The sequence below is a fragment of the Alosa pseudoharengus genome, unplaced genomic scaffold (genome assembly GCF_046254945.1).
Source record: "Alosa pseudoharengus isolate Yale_2024_CS ecotype anadromous, Long Island Sound unplaced genomic scaffold, YU_APseudo_1.1 YU_APseudo_1.1_scf_13, whole genome shotgun sequence".
Lineage (NCBI taxonomy): Eukaryota > Metazoa > Chordata > Actinopteri > Clupeiformes > Clupeidae > Alosa > Alosa pseudoharengus.
Window position 1 is genome coordinate 31,582,714 of NW_027468598.1, and position 7,500 is coordinate 31,590,213.

Consider the following 7,500-nt stretch of genomic DNA (forward strand, 5'->3'; position numbering starts at 1 on the left):
ACTGTTTTAAAGGTGCTAACCCTCTTCTGAAATATAGTCTCAGACATATTCCCTGACTTCTCTCTCCTGAGAGGCCCAGGGATGAAAAGGTTTCAAAAATAGGAAGTACAAAGGGTCTATGTCTCATATTTTATTCATCAAACCCACATTAGGAGGATTGTCCGGTTGAGCTGAGTCCAATTTCATATTAATAAAATAGCTATTTGAGAGACTGCACAGGAGACCCCTGCCAAATTTGTTATTAATAAAGTTTATATTCAACAGATTGCATGAAATGGCTGAGACAAATTTGATATTAATGCAATTTACATGAACTAGATTGCAGAAAGGCATCACATGCAAAATGTTATAGCCACCATAAAACCATGTAGGCCTAATCATTGTTATGTGAAATTGAAGTGAATTGGGGCGTACTTAGCCAGAATCTAGCCACAACTGAGCCAGATGTGGCCCAAGCAGGAGTGGCTTGTGTCCTATAAGCCTCTTTCATGGGTATTTTTTCACGTGAAAGCAACCATGTTGCTGCAGTCGTTCAGAACATCCTCAGAGACATTAGCTCTTCTGTTGCTGCTGAAACCCCCCAGCAGGCTCCCCTCAGCACAAACCACTGTCCTAGATTTGAAAAATCCCACACCTTACAACTGGCGGGAAATGTTTAATTAGAACGAAAACCTTTTCTGAGAAGAAAAACACGCAAACAACCACAACAAAAAAACTTATGTTCAATTATGGAGGAGGTTTTTCGTTGGGAACAGACCCAAAGACAAGTTTAGACAAGTCGCAGATACACAGCAGCTAACGCAGAAGATGAAACAGGTCTGCATGTTTGAATTCTTTAGAGATTCACACCTGAACTCTTTGGACAATAAAAAGAGCTCCAAAAAACTTCCTTACCTCTTAGCTCCTGTGCCTTTGTGCAGATTACCAAAAATAAATAGCATTTACTCAGCTTCATAAGAATAAAGCATTTGGTAAGAAAACAGTTATCAAACACAAATATGTGTGAAAGGTAAGGCAGCTGTAATGATGACATAATCTAAAAGAATACCCAGTTCAACATTCCTCTTTAATGTTTGTTCTAGGACTAGGACATAGTGATACAATATATCTACCTAGGATTTCTCATGGAACAGAAATAAAATACACTACTCTCACATTTGTAATCCAGTTACAATAAGACAATGAGAAAGATCTTTGATTTGCCTTGAAAACAAGTGACTAAAATCTCCCTGCAATAGGACTTCTGTACACTTGAGCGCGTTCCCAATCATTTCAGGGCGGCTTCATTATTTTAGTCCATTCTCACATCCTCCCTCTCCCCCGTACCACACAGTGAGCTCAAACACTTCATCCTTCTCGTCGACGGGGGACTCGGGCCAAGCAGGATGTGAATCTTGCTCCAGGAGGCTAGCGCCTGCAGTGGCAAAGGATTTACTCATTTTCCTTTTTTAGGGCTACGCAATCATTCGCACAGCGGGGGCCGGGAACACACGGACGTCTCATCCCCCCCCCCCCCACCACCATCACCACCACCACCACCACACACACACACACACACACACACACACACACCTACACGAGGGTTGGAAGTCAGATTCATTCCCGTCTTTTTATCTGGGCAATGGGATGAGGCTCTACCATTGCAGAATGCAAAATATTCGAACTGTGTCAAACTGTGTTGAAGTCTCGAGAGGAGCACAGTTTTGTTTCATTACGTTAGCTCACTGGGAGAGCCTATTCAACTTGTGCTCAGCGAGTCCCTCATAATTTCATTACCTGCTTGAGTAGATTGAGCACTGCCACTCGCGGTGCTGCATTCTTTCGCATTGTCAAAGGCTTTGCCTAATTATAGTCTGTCACTCACTCTTACAGTTGGAATGGAAGATGACACTTCCCATTGACACTCATTGCGGGTGCTTCTAGAACATGCAAAGAGAAAAAACAAAGTCTTATTAACTAACATGTCAGGGACAGTGAAAGGGGGCAATATTTCATCCTCAGCAACAACAAAGTGCAAAGACAGAATGATGACATTTTATCATGAAGTATTACCAGTTTTCCCAAAGCGAATTAAATTGGCATGTATGTATGTGTGTGTGTGTGTGTGTGTGTTTGTGTCTGTGTGTGTGTGTGTGTGTGTGTGTACACGCATTAAATGACAGACATTCTGATAAGGGAACCAGCTGAGACTACTTGGAATCACAGTTTTCTGCAGTATTTTAAAATGATTCTAGGGGGATGCAGAGAGAGAGGAAGAAAGAGAGAGAGAGAGAGAGAGAGAGAGAGAGAGAGAGAGAAGTCAGTCTCTCTCAGTGGTACCACCGAGGTGCTCTTGCTAGGTGTCAGAGGTTCTCTAGAAGATGGCCGTCGTGAGGGGGGAGAGTCATCGGGGCTTTTTCAAGGGTTTTGAAGGAGTGAGAGTTTGTCCTCTCCTCGTGCTGAAGGAGTGCTGGGGATGGGCTCGGGGAAATGGCTTATCACAGTAATCTGGCTTTCTGAGGCCCAGTAAGGGTCCTTGTGGATGGCGTGCCTCTCGGCAATTTGACAGTTTTTCGAGAGACCATTTATCCCTGCAGTGGCAGACCTCTGAAGGCTGAGGCGGAGGCCATCTGGGTTCACATTTGACTGCCAGATTGATTTCCTGAGCATATGCTATTTGTCCTCCACACTATTTGATATGAAACCAGTTATAAATATCTCACTTACCTTTAAGAAAATGTCTAATGAAATGCACTATTACTAATTCATAGTAAGTTTACTTATTTACCATAATGCTTAATTTTGTATAATTGACCTATTGGCCTGTTATATAATTTTTATAATAATTTCTTAATCTCCATAATGTCAGCAGTGACACTCTGATCCAGTGTTAATTCACTAAGAATTTGTTTTTGTTTTTTATTCTCTATGGAGAATGACTGATTATTATTGTGTCCCATGCCTTACAGTACATACAGTTCAAAATCTGCTATTAGCATAGCAGAATTATCATAATATGCTATGACTGCTGTAGATGTTGTGCATTCATTAATGTCAGGCACTATGTCTTATAACATAATTAAGTGTAAATATAAAATGGTGCACTTAATTATAATAGGCCGATGTATATTTGCATATGTATATGGCTTTATTAGCAGTATGCTGTGCCTATTAAAGGATTACAAATGCACATTCAGTGCTGTTATTCGGTTTAACACACATAACTGATAACGTATTTGCGATTTATCCAGCCTTGCTCTTCCAACAGTTTGCCTGATTCCCTCCTATTTTACATCCATGGTTACATATTTGCCTGAAATAGATCAAACTGTTTTCTGACAGCAAGCTGTTTTCATCATTTTTTTTTTTTTTGGCTTGACGGCGTGACCTCCCATACAGCAAATCAAACAGCAAGTGCTGTAGTGTTTTGGGTTTGCTTTAACTCCCTTGCGATGTTTGCCCCGTAGGCCAGAGATTCTTTAGCTATGAAAACCAATCTGGTGAGAAGCATTTTTTTATAAGGCTTGGAAAACAAACACAGTTTGCTCCCTGGGTTTACTCAAGTTGTCATTGTGAAGTGACTGGAATGACAAGGACTCTCGTGATCAGTTGATTTGTTGATCTTCCTGCCCCCATTCGTATTCTTCCTCCTCTGTCTCCTGTCGTCCACCTTATTGAGCTATTTTTGTGAAACTGCATCTAACCTTGGCTCACCCGATTTTACTGACCCATTTCCTGTTGACCTTTACCTATTTTCTAAGAGAACATGGCTCTTTCATGGTGTAAATATATAATCCCACTGACTCTGTGGCTTCTTACACAAAGCAGTGGTCTCAAACTCTTGTCAAATCTAGGTACACATTATCCAGCCCAACAGTTTTGAAATGCTGTCAAAGGCAAACGCACAGATGCGTGAAACCTCCACATTTTACAGGATTGCTGCTTCAGATCCACCTCATGTGCTGCATTCGATTACAGTTTCTGTATTTTCAAGTGAGTCATGGAGTTCTACTTTTTTGTTTTGCGTGTGTGTTGTCTTCAATCAGTTGCTAGGCTATGGCAGATCGATGCTGAAGCACTTTTCTTCTTTTTTCACATGGCAGTTTTAAAATTAGATACAGGTGTTATTGATTGGATGGTTGCTGGTGTTATGGCCTGTCCCTGTGTCTATTCAAAGCAAAATAAACACTGTGTGTGTGTGTGTGTGTGTGTGTGTGTGTGTGTGTGTGTCCGTGCCCATGCTTTTGTGTGTATGTGTCTGTGTATATCTTAACATCACATTGTCACTGCTTCCGATATTATGCAATTGTAACATGGCAAGGGCTCTGAAATTAGACAGGAAGAAAATGTAATATTTGGATGAAAATGTGGAACACAGTTGCATAGCAATTGCCACCTACAAGGGCATGACACATGATGTAATCATTACATGTTTTTGGTAATGCCACCACAAAACGTCTTTATAAGACCTGGCACTTAGGGATCTTCCTTAAGCACACAAATGCATTGGCATATTACTAGCATAGACCTCTCCAGAATATATCCCGCCTCCTAACTTCCGTATCCATCCAACTTCCGGGCGTGGATTGTCTATGGGAAATAACATGGCGTTTTGAAAGATCGTACCTGTCAAACTCTGTAGGTGACAAAGTAGAAAAAGCTGCTGGGCAGATTGGCCTACACACTTCTGCCATCTAGATTCCACTGGATTTCTTGATTTTCGGTGCCGTTTAAGTAGTATAGTCTATAGTATACTACTTAAACGGCACCGACAATCAAAAAATCCAGTGGAAACTATATGGCAGAAGTGTGTAGGCCAATCTGCCCACCAGCTTTTTCAACTTTGCTACCTACAGATGTTTTACCGGTATGATATTTCGAAACGCCATGTTATTTTTCATAGACAATCCACGCCCGGAAGTTGGATGGATACGGAAGTTACGGAGGCGGGACTTATTCTGGAGAGGTCAATTGACACATGCTCAATAGGTTTCCCATTAATCCCCTGCTTCGTGGCTTGTAATCCACCACACTTGTGCAGCACTTTGCAGAAATGATTACATGTCACGTGATGTGTTGTGTCCTCTGCTCTAACTAGATGCCATTGTTCTGAGGCAGGATGATTTCCGTGCAAGCAGAGACCTCCTCGTAGCGTAGAGACGGCATTGCAGTCAGCTCGACTCCTCTGTTGCCTACCATAGTGTCTCCTCTCTCACAGGTCTCATAAGCAGCGCAGATAATGAGGTTACACAGGAGATGGAACGAGCCCCTCCTGAACACAGTGTGCAGCATCAGAGGGAACAGAAAAAAAATAAACAATGAAAAATATGAAGGAAAAAAAAAACACATTACGCCATTGAGGAGCCATTAAGACTCCTCCGATGCCGCATTCGAGTCTCCAGCGCTTAAAAGCATTTGGCCCAGATCTGGCCTGGAGTCGGCCTCTCCGCGCCCATTAGCGTGATGCATGTTGTTCATCATACCCTGTGCCCTCGTGAGAGCCTGGCGCCAGTCCTGAACCATTACCAGGCAGATGCTGGGAAGCAGCAGGCAGTACCAGGATCAGGAGGGAGCTGCTGCTGCTGCATCAGGCCAGGGGTGAGGCGGCAACACCTGTTACCTCCACGGCATGGCCGTGACACCATGCACGATCTGATCTCGCCCAATTTTTTTGTGCGTTCTGGTGAGCAATCTGGTTCCCGCTAGAAGCTCTCTGCTGCCTGCCTTTTTTGCGTTGTGTTGTATTGACCCACGGGGCGTATGTTTTACTTACTGACTGATGGTGTCTACGCTGGGGTGCATATTCCTGTATTAGAGTTATGGGCAAATCCATTAAGCAAGGCAATTAAGCATGGGGCTTTCTGACACTAATTCTATCAGCCGGTCCAGGATAGTGGATGGGAGGCGATACTCAGGCAGTCCGGCAGCATCTCTCTGTGTATTATCATGGATACTCCTAGTGACAGGTCACTCTAGAGAAATCAATGGAAATTGTGTGTGTGTGTGTGTGAGAAGTGTATTGGAGTGACTCTCTCTCTCCCTCTCTCTATCTTTCTCTCTCTCCCTCCCTCTATCTCTCTCACTCCGTCTCTCTCTCTTTCTCTTTCTCCCTCCCTCTCTCTCTCTTTCTCTTTCTCTCTCCATCTCTCTTTGTGCGTGTGTGTGTGTGTGTGTGTGTGTGATTCCCACAGTGGGTGGGAGGGCAGCATTGGCTCTTAGCCTTTCCTTGTGACAGTCAAATGAGCCGTGATTTGATGGGCTATTTTACATGGCGGGTCCAGCAGATACCACGGCAGCTGCCTCTCAGACAGGTTGCCAGAACATTCTGGCTCTGATCGCTCACGAGACACAAAGACTTTCATGTGTCTGTGCGTGTGTACGGACGAAGAAAGAAAAGCGACCACAGAGCGATTAAGCTTAATTAAGTAATGCTTTATTAAAATAAGATGAAACAGTCTACAAGGCCTTGGATTTACAGAAACTGTGAAAACGAATGTTTCACACCAAAGACTAGGCTAATCCCAAAACATTTAATTCTCCGTTTCACTCAATCGAAGACATTGCAGACTGTGTGTTGGACCTGGAGACATAGACATTTCCTGTTCTTGGTCTTCCTTAAAAACAGGTTTGGTAATACAGGTACCCTATTTGAGATGTCAAGAAAGCACTTTGAGTTAAACTGAAAGAAAATGGGGAAAAGGAAGAGAGAGGGAGAAGACAAAGGAAGAGTGAGTGAAAGAGAGAAGAGAGAAGAGTGAGTGACAGAGAACTGAAAGAAGAGTGAGTGACAGAGAGCTGAGATTGGACAGAGGAGGCGTTGGAGAGAGGAGGGCTGTTAAAGGGGACGAAGGATAAATTAACGTTATAGAAGAGAAACAATTTAAGTGTTTGTGTGTGTGTGTGTGTGTGTGTGTGTGTGTGTGTGTGTGTGTGTGTGTGTGTGTGTGTGTGTGTGTGTGTGTGTGTGAAAAAGGAGGATAGAATGAGAAAGGAGGAATCGGATGTGAGCGAGGGATGAAGCATCAGAATGATTGAAAAGTGAGAGGGAGTGAAAGAGAGAGAGAGCAAGAGATAGAGAGAGAGAGAGAGATGGTAAGTGTATGATGGAGAGCTTTTGCAGTCTTCTGACATGCCCATGCTCTGGTGCTCTGATTGGAGAGAGAGGAGGAGAAACGAGAGACAAAAGAACGAGTGAGTGAAAGAGTTGGAGGTCAAAGAGAGAGAAAGAGAGTGAAATTACAGCAACCAATGGAGAGGAAAGGGAAAGAGAGAACAAATGACGGAGGGACATAGTGTGTGAAAGAGAAAATATAAAATGAGAGTGAAAAATTGGATGATAGAGACAATTAGAGAGAGGGGAGAGAGACAACACTAGATGAAGAGAGGAAGCCGTGTATGAGGGAATGAGAGAGAGAGGATAGGGTGAGTGTGTTTATGTGTGTGTGTGTGTGTGTGTCTGTGTGTGTGTGTCTGTGTGTGTGTGTGTGTGTCTGTGTGTGTGTGTCTGTGTGTGTGTCTGTG